The sequence below is a fragment of the Amblyraja radiata genome, unplaced genomic scaffold, assembly GCF_010909765.2.
Source record: "Amblyraja radiata isolate CabotCenter1 unplaced genomic scaffold, sAmbRad1.1.pri scaffold_20_ctg1, whole genome shotgun sequence".
In the NCBI taxonomy this organism is placed as follows: domain Eukaryota; kingdom Metazoa; phylum Chordata; class Chondrichthyes; order Rajiformes; family Rajidae; genus Amblyraja; species Amblyraja radiata.
Window position 1 is genome coordinate 2326 of NW_022630501.1, and position 26424 is coordinate 28749.

A 26424-nucleotide genomic window follows, 5' to 3' on the forward strand; every position below is an offset into this window, starting at 1 on the left:
GGGTAGCAGCCATTGAGGCAGGAGTTGATTTGTGCCATATTCAACTTGTCAAGATGCTACATAACATTAACAGTGGGTTCCAGCGTTGCCAGGGAGCAGCCATTGAGGCAGGAGTTGATTTGTGCCATATTCAACTTGTCAAGATGCTTCATTAACAGTGGGTACCAGCGTTGCCAGGGAGCAGCCATTGAGGCAGGAGTTGATTTGTGCCATATTCAACTTGTCAAGATGCTACATTAACTGTGGGTACCAGCGTTGCCAGGGAGCAGCCATTGAGCCGCCACCAGCTCTACAACGTCAGTACTTTGGTTGATGTTGTCAAACACAGGAAAACCTCAGACTACAGAAACGGGATTTGAAGATGTCCGTGATCATGGCCGTCCGTTGGGTTTGACCAACTCCCCTTTTTTCCAGTAAAAAACATTCCGAGGAAAAATAAATTTGCGCGAAATTCGGGAAAATTCTGGTTCCGGCCGCGGGATGATTGGCGGCCACCCGCGCCTGCGCAGTGGGGGGAAGCTGGTGACCAATGACGTCGTCTCCCCGCGCCTGCGCAGTGGGGGGAAGCTGGTGACCAATGACGTCGTCTCACCGCGCCTGCGCAGTGGGGGGAAGCTGGTGACCAATGACGTCGTCTCACCGCGCCTGCGCAGGGGGGGGGGGGCGGGATCAGATCGCCGCCATTGTCAACGCATCGCCTCGATGATCCGGGCCTAGTCTGGGTGAGTGAGGCCGTGAAACCCATCCTCGCCGCCGGAGCGGCCCCATCGGTCAGCCTGACGCCCAGTGAGCGGCTCCCGTCCCGTCCCGTCCCGTCCGCTGCCGGCGGCCGCTCGTCTGTCTGTCTGTCCGGGGAGACCGTTCTCCCGTCGCCGGGCGGGAAGCGGGAACGACGGACCCTGAACCCAGTCCCGTCCCGGCAGCGGCCGCGACCCCACAGCACAACACAGCACAACACAGCGGCCGCGACCCCACAACACAACACAACACAACACAACACAACACAGCACAGCGGCCGCGACCCCACAGCACAACACAGCACAGCGGCCGCGACAACACAACACAACACAACACAGCGGCCCCACAACACAACACAGCACAGCGGCCGCGACAACACAACACAACACAGCGGCCCCACAACACAACACAACACAGCGGCCCCACAACACAACACAACACAGCGGCCGCGACAACACAACACAGCGGCCCCACAACACAGCGGCCGCGACCCCACAGCACAACACAACACAGCACAGCGGCCCCACAACACAACAGATTGTGGGCCTGCTCCAGCGCTCCCCCCCCCGGTCCCTCGCTCTCCACCCGCCATCGCCTCTATCGGGGTGAACGACGGGCCCCGCACAGCAGCAGCGGCAGCGGCAGTGACGATGGCGGCTCCACTTCCTTCTCCCCACCGCCCTCCCTCCCTCCCTCACACCGGCCGCCGATGGTCACTCCGCCGACGGCCATAACAAACCGCTTTCAAAACAAACCCTCCTACATCAACGCCGAGGCTGGAGGGAGGGAGGAGAGATGGGGGAGGGAGAGATACAGGATAGTATAGCGCTGGAGCAGGCCCACAATCTTCGTGCCAGCTAAACTAATCTTGTTTGCTTTCACATGACTTATATTTTCCATTCCCTGCATATCCATGTATCTATCTAACAGGCTCTTAAATGCCACTATTGTATCTGCCTCCATCACCACACCCCTGGCAGTACATTCCAGGCACCTACCACTTTACTGTGTAAAATAACTTCCCCCACACATCTCCCGAGGCCCGCGGCCATCGGCCCCTGAAGAGGACTCGGCGTCGTTAGTGGAGTGTTGGTCAATGATGGCGCCGACCGACGGACATGCAGAGGTGAGGGCGCCATTGCTGAGGGAAGGAACCTGGCATGGGGGGGGGCCGCCATGAGGGAGGGGGAAAAACAATAAACAATGGAGGACCCGGCGTGGGGGACCTCCGTGAGGGATGGGGAAGAATAAAGGGGGGCCAGGTGCGAGGGGGAATTTGTAACTTTGTAAGCACCCGTCATGAGTGATTATTTATAGGCGACCTTGGGTATGCAAGCAAAGAATTTCACTGTCACCTGTAACAGGTGACAATAAAGTATTCAATTCAATTCCTTTCAATTTGTCCCTCTCACCTTAAAGCTATAGCCTCTATTCTTTGACATTTCCTCCCTGGGAAAACATGATCCAAAATAAACCAAACTGATAAGGCTATTATGTGCTCCTTAATGTGGTTGAGGATGGAACTTCACTTAAGTCACTAAATCTGAATGGGAACCTTGTTTTAATTAATTAACTTGATTAAATTAGGTTAGTTTTAATATATTAGCCTGATAACTGCCACTGCATCTTATCACCTCGAGAGTGGTCCTGTGTTATCATCTACCTCATCGGAAACCCTCGGACTATCTGTAATCAGACTTTACTGGAATTTACCTTGCACTAAACATTATTTCCTTTATCCTGTATCTGTACACTGTGGACGGCTTATTTGTAGTCATGTACAGTATAGTCTCTCCGCTGATTGCCTAGCACGCAATAAAACGTTTTTCACTGTTCCTCGGTACACGTGACAATAAATTAAACTAAACTAAACATTGTGGAGAGCTGAAAGTGATTGCCATGGGTTATACAATCTGACATATGGTGTGCTCAGTGTTCTGAAGAATGGTTTTAAAGTTAGAAAGAAGTCAGTAGAAATTAAAAACTGTTCTTTATTTCAAGTGTTGACGATGGCCGAAAAAAACAAACTGAGGAACTGAATGAGTCAGGCAGCATCTGTAGAAGATGATTTTTCAGGTTACGACCCTTCTTCAGACTGATGGAGTAAAGGGGAGATAGCTGATAGAGAGAGGTAAGGATAAGGGGTTGGACAAGACCAGGTAATTGGCAGATAAACCAGGTGAGGGGTGGGAATGTGAAGACAATAATTAAGGCTGGAGGTGATAAGTGCGGAAGACCAAAGGATGTACATGTTGGAAGCTGGTAAGAAAGGGGTGGGAAGTGAAATGTAGAATCGGAGGGAGAGATGGGGGTTAGAGGGGAACGGTGGGTTGAGGAGGGGGGCTTAGAAGGAGGAGGGGGGGGGGAGAAGTACAATGGTCGCAACGAAGAGGGAGGGGTGGGTGATGCGCAGATTGGGAATGTGGAGGAGGGGAACAGAAATGTGTGACTGGGATGGGGTGTAGAAAGGAAGGTGTGTATGGGGTAGGAGAGGCAGGTTTGGGGAGCTGAGATGTGGATAGAGGTGAAGGAGGGGGAGGGATTACCTGGAATTGAAGTTTTCAATGTTCATACTGCGTGGTTTAGATGACCTTTGGAACATGAGGTGCTGTTCCTCCAGTTTGTGTACTGCCTCAAGGCCAAGGGAGTATGGGAATTGGAAGAGGGATTAAAATGGCTAGCAACCTGGACCTCCTGTCTCTGGCTGTAGAATTTACACTGACAAGTAGTATGAGTTATCCCAACCGATGATACATCAAATTCTATATTAATTTAGTTGCTTCGTTGTCATTTGTTTCATTTTTCTTATGTCATCTTTTATATAATTTATTGGATATTCTTAGGTCCGACTGAATTCAAAGTTGTCTAAACTTATTCTGATTAAAACATAACAATCAGGTTAGACCAACCTTGTGAGGCAAGCCACTGTACTGAGGTACAGTGCAAAGCACCAAAATCTTTTCACTGTACCTCAGTATCCGTGACAATAAAGTAAACTAAACTAAACCTTTCAGCCAAGCATGCCTAGATTAGTTTGAATAGTCACCTGAAATTCCAGTGTGGTAATCCAGTGTGGTAATCTACAACTTCTAAATCTTGGCCGATTAGGAAAGGGGGAGATGCAACGAGACTTGGGTGTCATGGTACACCAGTCATTAAAAGTAGGCATGCAGGTGCGGCAGGCAGTGAAGAAGGCGAATGGTATGTTAGCGTTCATAGCAAAAGGATTTGAGTATAGGAGCAGGGAGGTTCTACTGCAGTTGTACAGGGTCTTGGTGAGACCACACCTGGAGTATTGCGTACAGTTTTGGTCTCCTAATCTGAGGAAAGACATTCTTGCCATAGAGGGAGTACAGAGAAGGTTCACCAGACTGATTCCTGGGTTGTCAGGACTTTCATATGAAGAAAGACTGGATAGACTCGGTTTGTACTCGCTAGAATTTAGAAGATTGAGGGGGGATCTTATAGAAACTTACAAAATTCTTAAGGGGTTGGACAGGCTAGATGCAGGAAGATTGTTCCCGATGTTGGGGAAGTCCAGAACAAGGGGTCACAGTTTAAGGATAAGGGGGAAATCTTTTAGGACTGAGATGATGAAAACCTTTTTTCACACAGAGAGTGGTGAATCTCTGGAATTCTCTCCCGCAGAAGGTAGTTGAGGCCAGTTCATTGGCTATATTTAAGAGGGAGTTAGATGTGGCCCTTGTGGCTAAGGGATCAGGGGGTATGGAGAGAAGGCAGGTACAGGATACTGAGTTGGATGATCAGCCATGATCATATTGAATGGCGGTGCAGGCTCGAAGGGCCGAATGGCCTACTCTTGCACCTATTTTCTATGTTTCTATGTTTCTTGATAATTCAAACCTTTTTATTTTTCTAAAACATGTATGAGGGAAGACTTTTTGAATAGACTTTATTTTGGCATTGAGACTGGAATAATATTGTATTTAATCCATGAGAGCTCTGACCCAGAATACAAAGTATATCAAAAGTAATAGAGTATTGAAAATATTATCAGACATAAGAACAGATCAATGTCAGAAATTTGCCTTAGAGTCCAAAACCTTCAGATTGTTTTATTTTATTCAATAAATTGATTAAGATTACACCTGTATGGCGAAATACAAAATACACATCTAATATAATAAAATATTTTGAATCATATAGCATGGACACAGGCCTAACAACCCATTAAGATTGTGTTGCCAAAAAAGACCCATTTATAACCTCTGACACTAATCACAATTTATTTGCCATATATACCATCAACTTGGACTTTTAGACTTTAGAGGTACAGTGTGGAAGCAGGCTCTGCGTCTCCGCCTACCAGTGATCGCCCAATACACTAGCACTATCCTACACACTTGGGACAATTTACAATTTACAAAAGCCAATTAACCTACAAGCCTATACGTCTTTGGAGTGTGGGAGGAAACCGGAGCACCTAGCAAAAACCCATGCGGTAACGGGGAGAATATATAAACTCTGTACAGATAGCTCCCGTAGTCAGGATCGAACCCGGATCTCTGGTGCTGTAAGGCAGTAACTACCACTGCGTCACTGTGCCGCCCTTCTCCAGAGATTCACTAACCTCTGACCACCCACTCCTATCTGTGAGCCAGAACTTCATTAATGAAATTTTGATATCAGAACTTTTGTTAATACACCTAACGGGCTCAAAAAGCCGAACAGCATTTTAGTTGTCATATCAAAGTTGCACCATCTTCAACAACACATAAAGGTGGCGTGAAAACATTTCTTATCCAAGAGAAGTGATTAAAGCTCAACACCAGACGGCACAGTGGCATAGCTGAGTTGCTGCCTTACAGCGCCAGAGATCCAGGTTCGATCCTGACTACGGGTGCAGTCTGTATAGAGTTTGTACCTGCTCCCCATGACTTGCGTGGGTTTCTCTGGCTGTTCAGTTTCCTCCCGCACTCCAAAGGTATACAGGTTTGTAGGCTAATTATCTTCTATAAATGTAAATTGTCCCTAGTGTTAGTGTGCAGGGATTGCTGGTCGGTGCAGACTCGGTGGGTCTAAGAGTCTGTTTCTGCGCTCTATCTCTAAACTAAAACAAGTTTTTCTTTAAAGAATCCCACAAAATTGTCCTCAAAATTCCCAGCTTCCTACTATGTCTGCAGATGGCAATGTGGTAACATTATACATAATCGCACATTTCTGTATATTCCTTTGATATTTCCTCCATCTGTCAGAAGCCAGATGTTCTATTGTTTGGTGATAAGGTTGCATGTAAAATGTGGCTTATGCAAAATAGCTGTAGGTGGCATTTTTATGAATATAATGTGAATTCACAAGAAGCGGAGAGGCTTCTGCACTATCCATTTCTAGAAACTGTCCAAAAAGATGAACATCCTCAGTATCAAAGTGGGTGTGAATCGAGGCATCGTGATTAGGTCTCCTATTCAGATAATTTCACATAAAACTGTTGGCAGATTCAACATCCTACTCTGAATGCAGCTATCCTCCCAATCCAAGATGTAATTATGGACCTGTTTTCCTGATTAATTTGGGTACGTTTTCATATTCCAACTGGATCTATTAAAAACATGGGCCCATGGTTTCTGCGTTGGATGTCAATGGTAATTCAATTGCAAATAATGCTAATTTTCTGTTGTTTAATGGCCAGTTGCATTGAAGTTCAGAACCAGCATTAAGAGGAGGGACAAGGATGATAAAGTAAGGAAACCTTGAACTTCCAATTTCCATTTCTCCATATGCAGGGTACTACCATTACACCTTTAAGTCAACCACCATAGGGTAGCTTGAGGTGGATCAACAGCACTCTATAAATTGGTTGTGTTGGTAAAACCATATAAAATGGGTTGAAGTGTTTGACATCCTATTTAAGCACCAGACATAATGACTTCTGGAGTCTACACAGCTGTTGCCAAGACCTGCAAGGTCTCATTTGTTTAGCGTGATTGATGTTGTATGGAATTGGCTGCTTCAACCGTGGAAAAAGACATCCATACAACGGCCTGCAACTCCTTTTCTGAGCTTTACACCTCCATTCATTCTGGCTCCAGTCGTGGACAGGACCTGTGGAAAGCTAAGCAATGTCTCACAGATTCACTGTCACCACTGAGCGGTTATTTTCTTCCATCAGTGCACTTCAGGAGACAACATCTGTATCCAGCTGAGCACAACTTGGAGATAACTGTGGTCTCCGATACAGACATTTCACAGTTTTCCCTGTCCGATTTCCTCACTTGGGACATCAAACAACCCAGCAAAAATGCAATGATCTGTGCAATTGGACTCAGTAAAGCATGAGTATCCAAACTGGTATGCGGTATGCATTAATTCTTTTCAATGACAATGTAGCATTTGAGTACTAGTTATCCAGGACTTACAGTACATAAACTGCTACCAGCAAGGTAAAATTTTGTTAGCAAGTTAAACACCACAAGTTGGTGCTGAAAAGATGTTGTCAGAATTGTGAGCGGCAGAGTTCTTGCCTTACAGCCGCCAGAGACCCAGGGTTGATCCTGACTATGGTTGCTGTCTGTACGGAATTTGTACATTCTCCTGTAATTGCGTGGGTTTTCTCCGGGTGCTTCGGTTTCCTCCCACACTCCAAAGACATACAGGTTTGTAGGTTAATTGGCTTCTGTAAATTGTAAATTTTCCCTAGTGTACGAGGATATCGCTGGTCGGTGCGGACTCGGTGGGTCGAAGGGCCAGTTTCCACACTGTATCGATAAATTACAAAGTCTAAAGTCAATATGATCATGTTTTAAACTAATCACTGAATAATTATTAGTACTGATTACCTATCTCTGATGATAAGGGACACCAAGATTTCATTCATCTCCACCACATCTTCCTCTATAATTGGGAAATAAGGAGAACGTCTTTCACGAGGATTTGCATGGCACTTCTGCATCAGTGGGAGATTGAACAGATTGATAATTGTAATGCATTTGCTCGACTATAAGGGAGAGAGACAAACTGCAGGACGAGTGCATTTAGAGGATGGAATATCAAGAGAACGAGAGGAACACTTGCATTGTAAGTGGATTATTGTGATTTGGAAAGCCATCTAAGAAAATGTTTCGAAACAAGAAACTGCAGATATTGGTTTATACCAAAGATAGACACCAAGTGCTGGCTTAACTCAGTGTGTCAGGCAGCATCTTTGGAGAAAAGGGATGGGTGATATTTCAGGTTGGGATACTTCAGACTTCTGTCTGAAAAAGGGGCCTGACCCGAAACATCACCTATGCTTTTTCTCCAGTGATGCTGCCTGACATGTGTAGTTACTCTAGCACTTGGTGTCTATCTTAGGAAAAGATTTAGTTTTGTTTATTATTGTCACAAGGTACACTGAAAAGCCTTTTAGCTACATGCTATCCAGCTGGCGAAAAGACTACACATAATTACAATCAAGCCGTCCACAGTGTACAGATACAGGATAAAGTGTAAGATAAAGTCTAAAAGTCAGATTAAAGATAGTTTGAAGGTTTCCAATGAGATAGATGGTAGGTCGAGACCGATCTCTAGCTGGTTAGAGGACGGGTCAGTTGCCTGATAACTGCTGGGAAGAAACTGTCCCTAAATCTAGAAGGATATTGGTGATATATTGCCATATTAGGATGCACCTGTAAGTTTCTAACACTAGGTTTTACCTTTTCTTCAAAGTTTGGAAAAAGGAGTGAATCTTGCTGAAAAAATATACAATATTGAAGAGGTTTGATGGAATCAAAAACCAGATCAGAATAAGGCTGAGATGAGGTTCCCTGCCCAGATGCTGCCTGACCCATTGAGTTCCTCCAGTACTATGCATAAAGGGTTTTGTTTTTTATTTCTTCTCTCGGTTGATAGTGAACCTTTAGAATACTCTATCCCAGAGAGTTGTAAATGCTGGATCATTAGGTATATTTGAGACTGAGATGGAAATATTTCTATGTTGAAGGGAAATCGTGGGTGATGAGGATCAGGCATGAAAGTGGAGGTGAAGCCAATCATTGAATAACACAAAGGTTTTTCGTCCACTAAGCTTCTTCCTGTTTCTATTTCTATACAAATTTCCTCGGCTTAAGTATCATGACTATATCATAAATCAAATATCATGTTCAATATGACAAACTGAATGATTACTAAGTAACCTTTTAAAATAGTGGAAAATGACTAAAGGAAAGCGATGCTTGTGAAATGAACTGGAATAAATTTAAAGTCCACTCTGGAGAATTTTGTATGAAGGAAGAAATAATACATAATATGAGAGTAATTAAGAAATCAAGGAAATGCACTCATTGAGGATATCCCCAAAACAGCTCACCATAGAAAAGTGCTGCATGACTATATGTTCTTTCCAGAGATCTAACCCAGGTCTCACCAGAATCTACCAATCAAAATATTGCAAAAACACAATTATAAAATATATATTTGTGATTCATTTCAGCGAAACCATCAACAGGCTGTGGAAAGCCTCTTCTGAGGAGCTGTTCTGTTTGGAACGTGCATTCGATTACAAGAAAATAACAGGTCAGGGGAAGGATTTGCAGAATCAATTTCAGTCAGGTAGCACTTGTATGTATTGTGTTGGTTACAACTGTGGTTATAGAGTCATACAGCATGGAAACAGACCCTTCCGCCCAACTTGCCCACACTGACCAACATGTCCCAACTACAGTAGTCCCACCTGCTTGCATTTGGTCCACTTCCCTCTAAACCTGTCCTATCCATGAACCTGTCTAAATGTTTCTTAAAGATGGCGATAGTACTTGCCTCAACCATCTCCTCCGACAGCTCATTTCATACATCCTTTGTGTGACGAAGTTACTCTTCAGGTTCCTATTAAATCTTTCCCGCCTCACCTTAAACCTCTGGTTCTCAATTCCTCTACTCTGGACAAGAGACTGTGCATCTTTCTCAGAGTAGGAGAATATTCTCATGATTTTCTACACCTCTAAGATCGACCCTCATCCTCCTGAGCTCCAAGGAATAGAGTCCTAGTCTTCTTAACTTTTCCCTATAGCTCAGGCCCTCTTGGTTCACTACAATTCCTGATTATGTGCCTAAGAGCCCTTGATGCATTCATTGCATCTTAAAGATTTTGAGAGAACATTTAGTAAAGAAACCTCTTTCTAAACTTTTCACACAAATTTCAGTTGGATATACAACTGTGCCTAGGAGGTTCAATTGATACAAGTATTGGTTTTGATTTATTATTGTCACCTGCACTGAGATACAATGAAAAGCTTTGTCTGTGTGCTGTCCAGTCTAATCATACACCAGTATAATCGAGTCATACACAAGTACAACAGATAGTGCAAAAGGGCAGAATATAGTGCTTTAGAGCGTTATAGTCTGCAAAAAGGTAGGTTGGAAGATTAAGCCTACACTCATGGGAGGCCCACTCAGTGGTCTGATAACATTAGTCAAATAAAATCCCACAAGGCCTACTGACCTTCAAATCACACAGCTGTGTTACATACTGACTATGGCACTCCCAACCATGTGAGAATGTCTCGAGCATTACCCTGCTGTGTAGTCACATCAAACTAAAAATTGTTCTGAAACAAGCTAGCTTTGTTTGCATTTTTCCAATGCAAATCCTGAACAATTTAGCACTAATCAGAAATAAGCAATTGCTTCACTGGAACACTAACATTAATGTACAGTACAGGGCCGTGGACCTGCAGCAGCCTGGGGCTTACCTGGGCTTAACATGGATCATGGGCACTCCAGTACTGCCAGCATGTGGACTTTGGACTTTTTGTTTTGTAAATGGCACCAAAATATGGTGGACTGTGCATTTGTGGGTTGTGCAAAAAAAATGTCACTGTGTTGTACACACATTACAATAAAGAACAATTGAACCATTGATGCATTCTTAACCATCAACAGTGATCACATTGATCTAAATTTCTAACAGAGAAAGCAATAAATAAATTGTCTAGTGCAAGGTATCTTGAACAGTTGTAAACTTTGATTAAGGTTAGAATATTTGAGTGGATAGATGTTCTATATTAGGATATAGATATTCTATATACATAGGAAAACAGGTAAAATACAGAATAGATATATATTATATATATATAGTTCTGTATATTATTATTTTGTCCCACAATTATTATAAAGATATATATAAGTGTGTGTATTATATATATATATATATATTATATACACACACACACACACACACCATGAATACCACAAATCCATGCGCGCACACCACACACACACATATATATATATATATATATATTATATATATATATATTATATATATATACCCACACGTACACACACACACGTACACACACACAGTGTATATATATATGTGTGTATATATATATATCTATCTATATTACTAAAACTCTGTTCTTAACCGGTTTTGGCGATCTGTGCTGCAATTTCCGAGAGAACGCCGCCACCTACGGCCGTCATTTTTGGTCACCTTGCTCAGAGCCCCCCTCCGCCGCATGTTTGCTGAGGATTTTTCCCATCGATTAAATATGACAGAGATATTAATGCTTTTACAAAATTCCCCATTCTCTCTGCTGCCCCTGCTGGAGGGAGGGGGAGGGACTATAAAACCAGGAAGTGGTGTGCCTCAATCAGTCTCTGCAAGTGGTGTGCCTCAATCAGAGCTCTGAATGACACTGAACAAATGTCTCCACAGCTGTGAGTACCCATAATATGGTTTGAAAATGAATATATGGTTAGTTGGAAGTAAAAAAGCACTGCCTGCAAATGGTTGTTTGGGTTGGGTTGAAGTAAAAAGGCACTATCTCTCTCTCCCCCCCCTCCTCCTCTATCGCCCACCTCTCTCTCCACCCACCTCTCTCTCCCTATCCCTCTCTCTTTCTCTCTCTCTCCCCCTGTCTCTCTCACTCTCCTCTCCTCTCTCCCCCCTCCTCTTCCCCCCTCCTCTCTCTCCCCCTCTCCTCTCTCCCCCTCTCCTCCCCCTCCCCCTCCCCCTCCTCTCTCCCCCCTACTCTTCCCCCTCCCCTCTCTCCCCGCCTCCTCTCTCCCCCCTCCTCTCCCCCCTCCTCTCTCTCCCTCCTCCTCTCTCCCCCTCCTCTCTCCCCCTCCTCTCTCCCCCCCTCTCTCTCCCCCACCCTCTCCTCCCCTCTCCTCTCTCTCCCCCCCTCCTCTCTCTCCCCCTCATCTCCCCCCCCCCGCTCCTCCCCCCCTCCTCTCCCTCTCTCCTCTCCCCCCCTCTCCTCTCCTCTCCTCTCTCTCCCCCCCTCTCCTCTCTCCCCCCCCCCCTCTCCTCTCTCCTCTCCCCTCTCCTCTCTCCCCCCCTCCTCCTCTCCCCCCCCCCTCCTCTCCTCTCTCCCCCCTCTCCTCTCCCTCCCCCCTCTCCTCTCCCCCCCTCTCCTCTCCCCCCCTCTCTCCTCCCTCTCCTCTCCCCCCCCTCCCTCTCCCCCCCCCTCTCTCTCCCCCTTTTTTCTCCCTCCCCCTCCATCCCTCCCCCACCATCCCTCCCTAAACCCGCCACACCTCCCTCCCCCATCCTTGCGCCCACCTCGTTCCCCCTCCCCACACCTTCACCCCTCTCAGCACATCCCTCTCTCTCCCTCTCCCCCCTCCTCCCCTCTCCTCTCCCTCCATCTCCCTCCCTCCCCTCCCTCCTTCCCCTAACCCCCCTCCCCTCCACACCCCCTACCCCTCTTCCCTCCACCCTCCCTCCCCCCTCCCTGCTCCCCAACTCTCCCCCTCACCCCCTCTCAGCACCCCCCCTCTCTCCCCTTCACTCTCACCCTCTCCCTCTCCTCCCCTCCTCCCCCACCTTTCCTCCCTCACCCACCTTCCCTCTTCTCCTCCTCCCCCCCCCCCTCCCCCTCTTGCCCCGCTCTCTGTGTCTCTCTCTCTTCCTGTCTCTGCCCCTTCTCTCTCTGCACTCACTCTCTACCACCCCCCTCTCTAGATGTGACTGCAAGTTGGAGGCTATGTGTCAGTAGATAGGGTGGTTATGGGGTAAAAGGAGCAAATTAATAATATTAATATAATATCAAGGTGGGTAATTAGCGTGAGTGCGGGGGGGGGGGGGTGGATAGTTAGTGTGTGTGACGTTGCATGCCACCTCTCCCCCACAACCGCACGTTGGGGGAACAGACCCAACGGGTCTGCACTTGGTCTAGTATATCACTAAATCTTTGATCTTGACCGCTTTTGGCCTACTGTGCTGCGATTTCCGACAGAACGCCACCGACGGCCGTCATTTTTGGCCACCTCGCCCAGAGCCTCCCTCTGCCTTACGGGGGCGGAGGATTTTTCCCATCGATGACAAATCAGAGAGATATTAATCTTTTTTTTAATTCACCATTCTCTCTGCTGCCCCTGCTGGAGGGAGGGAGGGGGAGGGACTATAAAACCAGGAAGTGGTGTGCCTCACTCATTCCCTGCAAGATGGATGAAGCCAAGGGTCACGTCTCTCTGAGCTCTGAATAACACTGAACAAATGTCTACACAACTGTGAGTACCCTTAATGTGATTTGAAAATGAAAATATGGTTTGTTTGAAGTAAAAGGCACTGCCTGCAAATGGTTGTTTGGATGCTTTGGCTTGAAGTCTAGGTGACGTGACGTCAGGTCTAGGTCACGGGCGGTCACCACGGTCACGGGCACGGGCCATGGACGGAAGCCTCTGTATGGCTATTATAATGCTGCGTTCCATTGTACTCGGAACTCGGGACTTTCCCACTTCCGACTAGGAAAAGTGCGACTCTGACAGAGACACAGCGCACAGGTTGAATTTATGAATGAAAGTATGACAGTTCTGTGACAGAACTGTCATACTTTCATTCATAAAATAAACAGAACTTCTGTCACTATCGAAGTTGATACGTGTCATTGCGCATTTCTAAGTGGGCATACGGAAATGCTGGAGCTTTCTTAGTGGGTATACGGCGTATACCTGCGTATCACGTAGACTACACCTCTGGTATAAATACAGCTGTTCTGTGGAGGCCTCAGAGGTTTGTTAGAGAATATTAGTGAACAAACAGCACCATGAATAATAATAAAATCAAAGAACTTCAAAAGGAACTGAAGGTGAGGATTAAGGAGGGGAAAGAAGCATATAGGCTCAAACTAGAACGACAGCTGCAGCAAGATGGTGTGAAGCAGGTATGGGCTGGAATGCGAAAGATCACGGGCATGAAGCAGAATGGTGGTACACTGCCTGATGGTGAACAGAGTCTGGCTGATGATCTGAACAGATTTTTCAACAGATTTGACTGCCCCACACCACCCCAGCCTCCCCCACCTGGTCTGCTGACCATTGCTGCTTCCTCTCCACCTCCCCTCCCTCCCTCCAACACTCGTGATATGTCACCTGCACGGAGTCCCCTCTTTCCACCTCCTACTCCACCAGCAGCCCCACCTATGACTCTTCATACTGCTCAGGTCAAGATGATGCTGGACAGACTGAAGCCAGGGAAAGCAGTGGGGCCTGATGACACCAGCCCAAGGCTACTGAAGACTTGCTCTTCAGAGCTGTGTGGTATCCTAACACACCTGTTCAACCTGAGCTTGCGTCTACAGAAGGTCCCAAGGCTGTGGAAAACATCTTGCCTGGTACCTGTCCCAAAGAAGACCCATCCCACTCACCACAATGACTACAGACCAGTAGCGCTCACCTCACATATTATGAAGACATTTGAGAGACTTGTCCTCTCCTACATCAGGACTAGTGTGTCAACTCGAATGGATCCTTTACAGTTTGCATATCAGCCCAACATCAGTGTCGATGATGCCCTCATTTACATGCTGCAGAGGGCGTACAAACATCTGGACATCCCTGATGCATCTGTAAGGATTACATTCTTTGACTTCTCAAGCGCCTTTAACACAATTCAGCCCCGACTGCTGGGGGAGAAGATGGAGAAGATGAAGGTGGATCCATTACTGGTACTGTGGTTGTTTGGATTACCTTTTCCTCAGACCACAGTACGTACGCCTACAGAACAATGTCTCAAGCACCATCCTGATTCGCGGGATTGTCGCGCCTCAATGCGACCACGAGGTGGCGTAATTAGCGTGCCAAGGACACGTAAGTGGGGCAGAGGCTTGAACTACACACAATCCCCAGGCAGAAAGAGCAGTGAGACTTGCAGCTTTGTGGCTGGGGTTGGGAGGTGTTGGCCAGAGCTGCCACCCAGGGACAAGGCAGCGTTTAATTCCACACCCGAGAGGCGTCGCACACACACACAGAGAAGGTTCACCAGACTGATTCCTGGGGTTCCGGGTCTATCCAGGACTTCATGAAGAAAGACTGGATAGATTCGGCTTGAACACGCTAGAATTTAGAAGATTGAAGGGGGATCTTATAGAAACTTACAAAATTCTTAAGGGGTTGGACACAGGAAGATTATTCCCGATTGAAGAAGTCCAGATCTAGGGGTCACAGTTTAAGGATAAGAGGGAAGTCTTTTGGGACCGAGATGAGAAAATCATTTTTTACACAGAGAGTGGTGAATCTGTGGAATTCTCTGCCACAGAAGGTAGTTGAGGTCAGTTCATTGGCTATATTTAAGAGGGAGTTAGATGTGGCCCTTGTGGCTAAAGGGATCAGGGGGTATGGAGAGAAGGCAGGGATGGGATACTGAGTTGGATGATCAGCCATGATCATATCGAATGGCGGTGCAGGCTCGAAGGGCCGAATGGCCTACTCCTGCACCTATTTTCTATGTTTCTATGAAACTGCCTCCACCACTTCCCCTGGAAGCTCATTCCACACAGCTACCACTCTCTGAGTAAAAAAGTTCCCCCTCATGTTCCCCTATACTTCTGTCCCTTAATTCTGAAGTCATGTCCTCTTGTTTGAATCTTCCCTACTCTCAATGGGAAAAGCTTGTCCATGTCCAAATCCGAAACATGATCCATTCCTTCTCTCCAGTGATGCTGCCTGTCCTGCTGAGTTATTCCAGCATTTTGTCTTTTTTTCTTATAATATTATAACCACTCAATCACTCTACCTGCTGCAGTTCCTGGCGACTCTCTCGTTGCAACCTTTCTTCTGCAGTCCTGCCAATGTTGTAAACCTTTCTTGTGTCTCTCCAGTGCACTCCCATCAATCTTGTAGGGAGGAAACCAGAATCCACACAATAGTACAGGTACGGCTGAGCTAACGTTTTCCACAATTCCAAGATGCCTGTCCCACTACCTTCAAAGACACATGAACAAGCTCTCCAAAGATAGACACAAAATGCTGGAGTAATCTCTGGAGCATTAGATGCTGTCTAGTCCGCTGAGTAACTCCAGCATTTTGTGTCTTATCTTCAGTGTAAACCAGCATCTGCATTTCCTTCCTACACAACAAGCTCTCCAAGATCTTTCTGTTCCCCACCACGGTTCAGTATCCTTTCAACTGTAATGTATTCCCTTGCCTTGTCTCTCTCGCCAAAGGATCAACAATTGTAAAATAATGTATTTTTTAGGATGACAAAGATACTGCTTTGCATTGATTTCAATGTTTACAAGGAGGAGCACTGACTATCCTGCTCTAGTGTGTTTAGGAGACGGCGTTGCTCCCACTTATCCACAAGCTGCTCTTTGGTTCATCACAAGACAGCACAGGGGAACCTCTGACATCACAGCTGGTACCTCGCAAGGAATTCGAGGCCCTCCTTGCTGGCTTGGAGAAGATGATCCTCTCAGATGCTTCACTATATCCTGGTCCGGCAATGGAGGCACACTCGGCAGCTTTCAGAGCAGGGATTATTAAGGTACAAGCATGCAAGCAGCCAGTGGCTCTAACTGCAACAGACTATTGTAGTTCTGGACAGTAATTTATTCATAATATATACAGTTAATGAAATTGGGGCATGTCTTGCTCTACGTTCCATCAATTCAGCACTTTCGCTTGCAATGTGTCAATGAACACCACATCCTTAAACAGTGCTCCCATGAAGTGTTTGAGAGTCCCTCAGTGTCTAGTGGTGGCTGGACCTTAGACCAAGGCCACTTCCCACAGCCTCTGCGGTGACTGCACTGAGTTTCAGTGTGTCCCTCACACCACATACTCTCGCACCACGGAATGTGCCAGTCGGTAGCAATTCATTTACCAACATCTTATGCAGGAAGATCAATTTTTGTTTAGACGAAAGTGAGTCTTCCGCTGAGATAATGATCTTCCAGCAGCAGTTGACATTTATCTTGTTGTGCGTCCCTGTGAACAGCTCATAGATCACTGATGCACAACTGCTCAGGATGAACCATGACAAGAGCCCTTGCATTCTTCTTCTGACATTCCTGTCAAACACCCAGTGCATAAGGAGGTGAATATTGTCCACACCACAACCACCTCAATGGCAGCGTGCAGTGGGGTGCTTTTCTGACCGAGCAGGCAGGATCTGACTGGGAGAGCTCCTCACATTACTGTTGGTGAGTTCCTCGATCTGCTTGTGGAGCCATCTGATGGGATCCATCGAGTCCTTCTCCCACAGTGCCTGGAGCTTGTTCTACCTTGATCACTTGTGGTCACAGGTAGTTTTCTTCAGGAACCTTTCTGTGAAGGACAGGTAGTAAAGCAATGTCAAACTGAATGGAACATTGCTACACTAGTCCCACCTGTCTGCGTTTGCCCCATATCCCTCCAAACCTGTCCTATCCATGTCAATGTACTTTAATAATGATTGCCCTGATCACATAATCCTGCCGCCTTCTATGCAGTACACTTGGGCTCTCCATTGCTCACTTTTATTAGACCTTGCTAATTCCAGATTATGGGGATGGATAAGAGGGATCATTTTGTGGGAACTGTTGAAGGGAGCATTGCCGTCTGGTTTCTGTATGTGTGTGTGTGGGCTCTACACTCTATTGCACTCTACTGTCCCCTTATCCCACATTATTGTTATTTTCTCCTTTGGTAGGAAGTGAAAAGCATTGTGGAGCGAGCCCTGAAACTGTACAGCGCTGACAGGGTTGGATTGGTGGATTATGCACTGGAATCTGCTGGTAAGTATCAGACAAAAGCCCGGGCCAAGTAAAACTCTGAATGTAACAGACTGAAAGGGTGTTGTGTGGGCTGGCACTTTAGACATGTTTGACTTGCTCCTGTGGAATGGGGTGTTCTTTCACACTGGGCGATACGTCCTGAATAGGCAAGTACAAATCTATGTTCACAGTGCAGGTTTCCCCAGAGCTGCTGAGGTTCACACTGCTGAATGTTAATTTAACTTGTAACTGCTTGATGTTGTGCCAGTCACAACTCATTTAAAGGCCGAGCCATCGGTGGGATGGCCTTGCCCTGGGGCACCATCGGCCATCTTCATTCTGTCCACTGCTCCATCATCCCTGCAAACACATTGGTTAAACTCTTGTGCACTCTCTCTGAAGCTTCATGCCTTTCTGAGGGCAAGGCAGCCAGGACCTGTGTTTTACAAAGTTCCCCCATCACATCTTTGCTCTTGTAACCTGAGCTGTTATTTATATACAGGAGTTTTTAAACTTCCTTCTTTCAGTAAACTAGGCACATATATCACAGTCTGAAGAAGGGTTTCGGCCCGAAACGTCCCCTATTTCCTTCGCTCCATAGATGCTGCTGCACCCGCTGAGTTTCCCCAGCAATTTTGTGTACCTTCGATATTCCAGCATCTGCAGTTCCCTTTTGAACACATATATCACCCACATGTGTAAGAAGGATGTGAAGGTCTGATGGAGGGTCTCGACTGGAAACGTCACCCATTCCAGAGACACTGTTGTTTCTTCACTCCTTATAGAATTGTGCCCTCTAGTTGCCTTATTCCTCCTCCCAAAATGAAATATTTCACATTTGAATTATAGCTGTAACCAGCCTGTTCAAACCCTATTCTGTATTTGCCTCCAATTACATTCATATCCCTAGTTCACAGTTTCATCTGTAAATCTGGAACTTCAAGTCATTTAATGTTATTAGGTGGAAGAAAAGGTGGATCTTATTCTGCCCTCTGGCCAATTTTACAACTTACAATTAACCTACAAACCTGTACATCTTTGGAGTGTGGGAGGAAACCAGAGCACCCGGAGAATGCGGTCACAGGGAAACATAGAAAATAGGTGCAGGAGTAGGCCATTCAATATGATCATGACTGATCATCCAACTCGGTATCCTGTACCTGCTTTCTCTCCATACTCCCTGATAACTTTAGCCACAAGGGCCACATCTAACTCCCTCTTCAATTTAGCCAATGAACTGGCCTCAACGCAAGTTCAAGTGAGTTTATTGTCATGTGTCCCTGTATAGGACAATGAAATTCTTGCTTTGCTTAAGCACACAGAAACATAGTAAGGCATTTACTACAGTACAGATAAATGTGTCCATATACCATGATATAAATATATACACACATGAATAAATAAAGTGCAAATAACAGAAAGTGGTTGTTAATAATCAGTTTTGTCCGAGCCAGGTTTAATAGCCTGATGGCTGAGGGGAAGTAGCTATTCCTGAACCTGGTTGTTGCAGTCTTCAGGCTCTTGTACCTTCTACCTGAAGGTAGCAGTGAGATGAGTGTGTGGCCAGGGTGGTGTGGGTCTTTGATGATACTGCCAGCCTTTTTGAGGCAGCGACTGCGATAAATCCCCTCGATGGAAGGAAGGTCAGAGCCGATGATGGACTGGGCAGTGTTTACTACTTTTTGTAGTCTTTTCCTCACCAGGGCGCTCAAATTGCCGAACCAAGCCACGATGCAACCGGTCAGCATGCTCTCGACTGTGCATCTGTAGAAGTTAGAGAGAGTCTTTTTTGACAATCCGACTCTCCGTAATCTTCTCAGGAAGTAGAGGCGCTGATGTGCTTTTTTGATGATTGCATTAGTGTTCTCGCACCAGGAAAGATCTTCAGAGATGTGCACGCCCAGGAATTTGAAGCTCTTGACCCTTTCAACCATCGACCCGTTGATATAAATGGGGCTGTGGGTCCCCCTCCTACTCCTTCCAAAGTCCACAATCAGTTCCTTGGTTTTGCTGGTGTTGAGGGCCAGTTTATCGCGCTGGCACCATATGGACAGTTGCTCGATCTCTCTTCTATATTCTGACTCATCCCCATCAGTGATACGCCCCACGATGGTGGTGTCATCAGCGAACTTGATGATGGAGTTCGCACTGTGGTTCGCTACGCAGTCATGCGTATAGAGTGAGTACAGCAGGGGGCTGAGCACGCAACCTTGAGGTGCTCCCGTGCTGTTTGTTATCGAGGCTGACACATTTCCACCAATACGAACAGACTGTGGTCTGTGGACGAGGAAGTCGAGGATCCAGTTGCAGAGGGATGCGCAGAGACCCAGTTCTGCGAGTTTGGTAACCAGTTTGGAGGGGATGATTGTGTTAAATGCCGAGCTGTAATCAATGAATAACAGCCTGACATATGAGTTTTTGTTGTCCAAGTGGTCCAGTGCGGAGTGGAGGGCCAGCGAGATCGCATCCACCGTTGATCTGTTGTGGCGGTATGCGAACTGCAGTGGGTCCAGGGTTTTGTCGAGGTAGGAGTTGATTTGCTCCATAATCAACCTCTCAAAGCACTTCATCACCACCGGCGTTAGTGCCACTGGTCGATAGTCATTGAGGCACGTCACCTTACTCTTCTTGGGCACCGGTATAATTGATGCCCTTTTAAAGCAGGTGGGGACCTCAGACCTCAGAAGTGAGAGGTTTAAAATGTCCGTAAAAACTCCCGCCAGTTGGTCCGCACAGGTTTTTAGAACACGACCGGGTATACCATCAGGACCAGGTGCTTTTCGGTGGTTCACCCCTCTGAAGGATTTCCTGACATCGGCCTCTGTGACTGAGACTGAAATGCCATCACAGCGAATGGGGAATCGGGAAGGCACATCAGTATTCTCCCTTCTGTGGCAGAGAATTCCAGAGATTCACCACTCTCTGTGTAAAAATGTTTCTCTCATCTCGGTCCTAAAAGATTTCCCCCATATCCATAAACTGTGACCCCCCCTGTGACCTGAGAATGTACAAACTTCTTACAGACAGCACCCATAGTCAGGATCAAACCCAAGTCTCTGGTGCTGTCAGGCAGGAGGTCTACCGATCCGTCACTGCTGCCCTGGTTTAATTGCTCCCCTCTTCTGTTGGTTAGCCAATTTTATTCCTTGAAGCAAAGTTTAAGTTGCAGAGAAAGTGAGAACAAAATAGATAGACTGGAGACCAGGAGACATTTGAGATGAACGTCGATACCAGCTGGATCGGTGAAGATGCAACTAGTGGCCGACGAATGAAATCTTAAACACTGTAGAAATGCAAGAAAAGAAGACAAGCTCATGGTTTGAAAGGTGGATAGAAGCTTGGTTCTTCTCAAGCTAACATTGGACTTAATTGGAATTGTGTAGAAAGCTGAGGGGGGGGGGGGGTGTTTAAAGGAGATGTGTGAGGCAATTTTTTCTTGCACAGCTGTAGGTGTGTTGGCAGGGGAGGTGGTGGAAGCAGATACAATAGTAATATTTAAAAGATACATGTACAGACAGGGAGCAGACCATGTCCAGTCAGATGGATGAGTTAGGCTGACATCATGGTCGGTGCAGACACAGTGGGACCTGCAATGTAAAAAGATGGTCTACAATATATGAGAAATATATGTTCTACAATATAAATTGTCCTTTCTGGTTAGTCTCTAAACTAGGTCCAAAATCCAAATCTTTGCTGTCCCTTTAGGAAGAATCAGTGTTGTGTTGAAAGGAAGGGGGAGTAAGCAATGTGGCCCTTCAAGCCCACTGAACCCCTCAGTATGACCATAGCTGATCATCCAGATTGAGTCCCCAGTTGGGGGACTCCCCATACCTTTCTCTCCATACCTCTTGGTCCTTCTAGCTACAAGAACAATATTTAACTCATGAGTATATTCAACGATCTGATTTCAATTGCATTCCATGATAGAGAATTCCTCTGGTTCACCACTCTGGATGAAGAGATTTCTCCCCCTTTGAGTTCTACATGACCTCACCTTATCCTCGCACCGTGATCCTGGTCCTGAAACTCCCCAGCATCATGAACATCTTACCTCCAATCTTTCCAGTCCTGTTACAACTTCTAAATGTAGGTTTCTATAAAATTATCATTCCTTCCAAACTCCAGTAACTATTGACCAGATTGCTCTTCATACGTCAGCCCTGCCATCCCTACAGTTAATCTGCTGCACTTCTGATGTGTTCTCTGCATAGCAAAAATATCCTTCCTTAATGAAAAGTGGTCTCCTTCCATCTGCTTTAACCAAACTACGATGCTTTATGGTCCCCATTCCCATCACCTGGATGTAGATTGCCAGTGTGTTTGTCAAATCTTCAATTGAGTTCAGATTTTTAAAATCCGCTTCTGGAGTCATATAGCACAGAAACAGACCCTTTGTGCCCAACACGTCCACGTCAACCATCAACTAATCCCATTTGCCAGCATTTACCTGTAGCTTACAGAGGTTCCTAAGTCCAAAGGGTTGAGGTTTGTAAATGGTGTGAGAGTATCTGTGTTGGGGGCAGTGTGTTAAAATGTCTCAGTAACTCCTGTTCTCTGCATTAACTTAATAATTGTCACACCATGAACCAAAAGCAGCAATGGGCTCTGCTGGAAAATTGTAGCGAGTTTTCTCATTGTGCAGGGTTGAGGTAAATTGGCAGAAAACATTGAGGGGTCGATACTGCAGATTCCTGCCATAGTAACCCCCATCCCCACAACCCATCCCTGTTCCCAAAATAACCCTTGACACCCGTTCTAATCAAGAAGTGGTCTATCTCTGCCTTAAAAATATCCACTGACTTGGCCTCCACAACCCTCTGTGGCAATGAAGTTCCTCCTCACCTCCTTTCTAAAGGCACACCGTTTAATTCTGATGCTGTGACCTCTGATCCTAGCCTCTCCCACCAGTGGAAACATCCTTTCCACATCCACTCAGTGCCTTTCATTATTCTGTAAATATCCTCGTATCCTCACGTGGATTGTGTCCAAAAATCCAAATCTTTGCTGTCCCTTTGGGAAGAATCAGTGTTCTGTTGAAAGGAAGCGGGATAATTGTGGGTAGTGAATTGTGGGCGGCACAGTGGTAGAGTTGTTGCCTTACAGCGCTTGTAGCGCCAGAGACCCCGGTTCGATCCCAACTGTGCGTGCTGTCTGTACGGAGTTTGTACGTTCTCCCCGTGACCTGCGTGGGTTTTCTCCTAGATGTTCGGTTTCCTCACACTCTCCAAAGACGTACAGGTTTGTAGGTTAATTGGCTTGGTAAATGTAAAACAAAATTGTCCCGAGTGTGTAGGATAGTGTTAATATTTCCTGTTTCCGCACTGTATCTCTAAACTAAACCGAGAATCTTTCCTAATGTTTTTGTTCTTGTTCTCTCTTGCAGCCGGTGGTTCATCCTGGGAACTGTTGGCCATTTAAAGACTCCCAATGCTTTGTTGTCATCGAGCTTGCTGTCTGGATCAGGCCTACAGCCTTTACCCTAGAGCACATTCCAAAATCCATTTCTCCGAGTGGATCAATTAGTAGTGCCCCTCAAGACTTCTCTGTTTATGTGAGTGAAACGTATAGAATATGAGTGTATATTTGGGGACCATGGTGTTTGTCTGGAGCATGTTGCTGAACATGGCAAGGCATTCTTAGACATTGGATTCCATGTTCAGGGTCCCGAGTGGTCTCACAATCCATGTCAATAACATTAACAAGTTCTGTTAAAAATGAGCAAATTCCATTTTACAGTCCAGAACAATAATCCCTCAAATAGAAGGCCCACTAATATAATCTTCAACCTTCCACGCTACACAAGTTGCTCATACTGGTGTTTGAACTGATTCTGGGTTTTCGCTGTCTTCACTGAGTTTTGTCACTTTATTGCACAATCCTCCACACTGCGAACCATAAAAGCTTCATACAGTGATTAAGCAACTTTACAACCAATAGATGAGATTAAAGTTAACACACCCTACACATACTAGAGGCAATTTTTATGCCAAGTGCTTTCCTGAGTGGGGGTGAACAATTCTTCACTGGTATTCTCTCAGGATTGAGGATGACTTGCTTCCCCTAGTTCTGTGGGTATAGAGGTGCCTGATGAGGCCCCTGTGGTGGGACACACTGATTCTACCACAGATGAGAGTTGATGCTACGCATGCAGGACATCGTTTCATTCTGTTTGATTGTGTACAGATTCACTTAATGTGCTAAATGAGGTGATTACATTTTTCCAATTGACTTTTAGGGAACTACTAGTTCTGTTTGAAATGAAATGACTTTATATATTCAACCAAGCTTTCTTCCAGGCAAGGGTGAAAGTCCTGCTTTCACCAGCTGGTGTAATTATTGGGGTGACTGGAGAGTAATTTTCTGTGTGCAAAGTTTGCTAATTTCTACCTGTTCACAGGGCTTGGATGATGAAAATAAAGCCGAAGATGTCCTATTGGACAGTACACGTATAATGAGGAAGGGGATTCAATCCAGACGTTTGAGGTGCAGGTATGGAAGTGCATACAGGATCATTGATTCTTTGTTGGAACAATCCTATAACCTTGGCCTTTTCCTGAAACCTTTTATTTTCCTTTGCCACAAATATTTATCTATCTTTTACAAAAATATATATGCGATGTAGTAACTGTTAACCAAAATCTGGCATGTGCCAATATTTGACACTGGTGTTTGAACTGTGATTCTGAGTTCTGGTGCTGACTTCACCCATGTTTTAGTTTAGCTTGGAGAAACAGTGCTGTAGCAGGCCCTTAGTCTGCACCAACCAGCGACCCCCACACACTATCAATAGACAATAGGTGCAGGAGTAGGCCATTCGGCCCTTCAAGCCAGCACCGCCATTCAATGTGATCATGGCTGATCATCCACAATCAGTAACCCGTTCCTGCCTTCTCCCCATATCCCCTGACTCCGCTATCTTCAAGAGCTATCTAGCTCACTCTTGAAAGTTTCCAGAGAACCGCCCTCTGAGGCAGAGAATTCCACAGACTCATAAGTCACACACGAGGGACAATTTACATTTATACCCTAACCTACAAACCTGTATTTGGTGTGGAAGGAAACCGAAGATCTCGGAGAAAACCTACTAGGGGGAATGTTTAAACTCTGGAATCCGGAGTTGTAAGGCAGCAACTCTACCGCTGCGCCTCCATGTCATCCTTTTCTCACTTAAAACATATTTGTTTTAGACAAAGGCTTTATAGAATGCCATCCTGATTCATTCCAGTAATGGAGATCAAGGTGGCAAATATCAATCACATGATACAGGAGCCAATAGTGAGTGAATGGGGATGAACTGCGGATGAAAGCTTGAAATTCTGGCACAATGCTGTTTTCATGCAGTGCCTTGAAATCCCTTTTACTCTGGAAACTGCAGTATTTCCTGTGATTGTCCCCGTTGTGCATCTGATGTGGTCTCCGCCTTGGTCTTTGCAGGATGTTGTCATTCTTTCTTTTTTGGGGCATTGCCACAGACGTTCAACCAAGTTGATCATGTCCAGGATACTGCGTCATAAACAACATACTTTTTTGTGTTTCTTCCAACCATTTTACTGCATGATATTTCATCTGCATGTCCCTGCTCATTCATTTAACCTGTCATTATCCAAAGAAGCCTCTCCTAATCCCGTTCAGCTCACACAGCCACCCTGCTTTGGTTAGCAAACTTCCATACAATTTGATCCCTTCGTCCAAATTATTAATGGGACTTAGTTCGACACTTTCTGAAAGTCTAAATACACACCATCTTACTCCTGCTAGTTAAACCTTAAAATAAACTTTTAGTTTTTTTTAGTTAAACATTAGTCATTGAAAATCAACTTGACTCTACCCAGCGAATTTATTCTAAGCATCATGTTACTACTTCTGTATTAATAGATTGCATTATTTCCCATAACTCTAAAAGACAGACTGACCTGTAACTTTCCATTTTTTTAATCTCCCTCCTTTCTGGAATTTGCTACCTTCTGTTTTGTGGGAAAAGTTTTACAATTTATGGAATTTTGACAGATGACAACCATCTTACAAAATATTAAGATGTAGTTTGTCCAGCCAAGGGGATTTATCATCTTAATGGCCCTTTAACACGGTACGTTCATACAAAATCAAACTTGTGGTAAGCACAGAGAATGAACATAGCTGCTACGTCGGACCTCGGGGACGTCTCTTAGCAGCTCGTAACGCTAATGGCAGGTACTCGGGAAGACGCGTGAAGATTTTTCAACATGTTGAAAAATGTCCACGAGAGCCACGAGCACTGACGAGCGGCCATTACTGTAAATCTCCGAGTTCGAATCGGGGCGAACTCGGGAGAGCACAAGGAATGAACTCGTACCGTGGGGCAGGGCCATTAGAAACATAGAAAATAGGTGCAGGAGTAGGCCATTCGGCCATTCGAGCCTGCACCGCCATTCAATATGATCATGGCTGATCATCCAACTCAGTATCCTGTCTCCATACCCCCTGATCATTTACCCTCAAGGGCCACATCTAAGTCCCTCTTAAATATAGCCAATGAACTGGCCTCAACTACCTTATGTGGCAGAAAATTCCAGAGATTCACCACTCTCTGTGTGAAAAATGTTTTTTCTTATCTCGGTCCGAAAAGATTTCTCCCTTATCCTTAAACTGTGACCCCTTGTTCTTCCTGCATCTAGCCTGTCCAACCCCTTAAGAATTTTGTAAGTTTCTATAAGATCCTCCCTCAATCTTCTAAATTCTAGCGAGTACAAACCGAGTCTATCCAGTCTTTCTTCATATGAATGTCCTGACA

At 45.6% G+C, this 26424-nt stretch overlaps 1 long non-coding RNA gene across 2 annotated transcripts in view; it reads left to right on the plus strand.

The window, feature by feature from the left end:
- The first annotated feature begins 304 nt into the window (after positions 1-304).
- LOC116969850 overlaps positions 305-26424 on the plus strand; it is a 35010-nt gene continuing 8890 nt past the window's right edge. For both annotated transcript variants that reach the window (XR_004410941.1, XR_004410942.1), the window contains exons 1-3: positions 305-722; positions 23038-23205; positions 24052-24143. This is a non-coding gene — a long non-coding RNA (uncharacterized LOC116969850). The remainder of the gene's footprint in view (positions 723-23037; positions 23206-24051; positions 24144-26424) is intronic.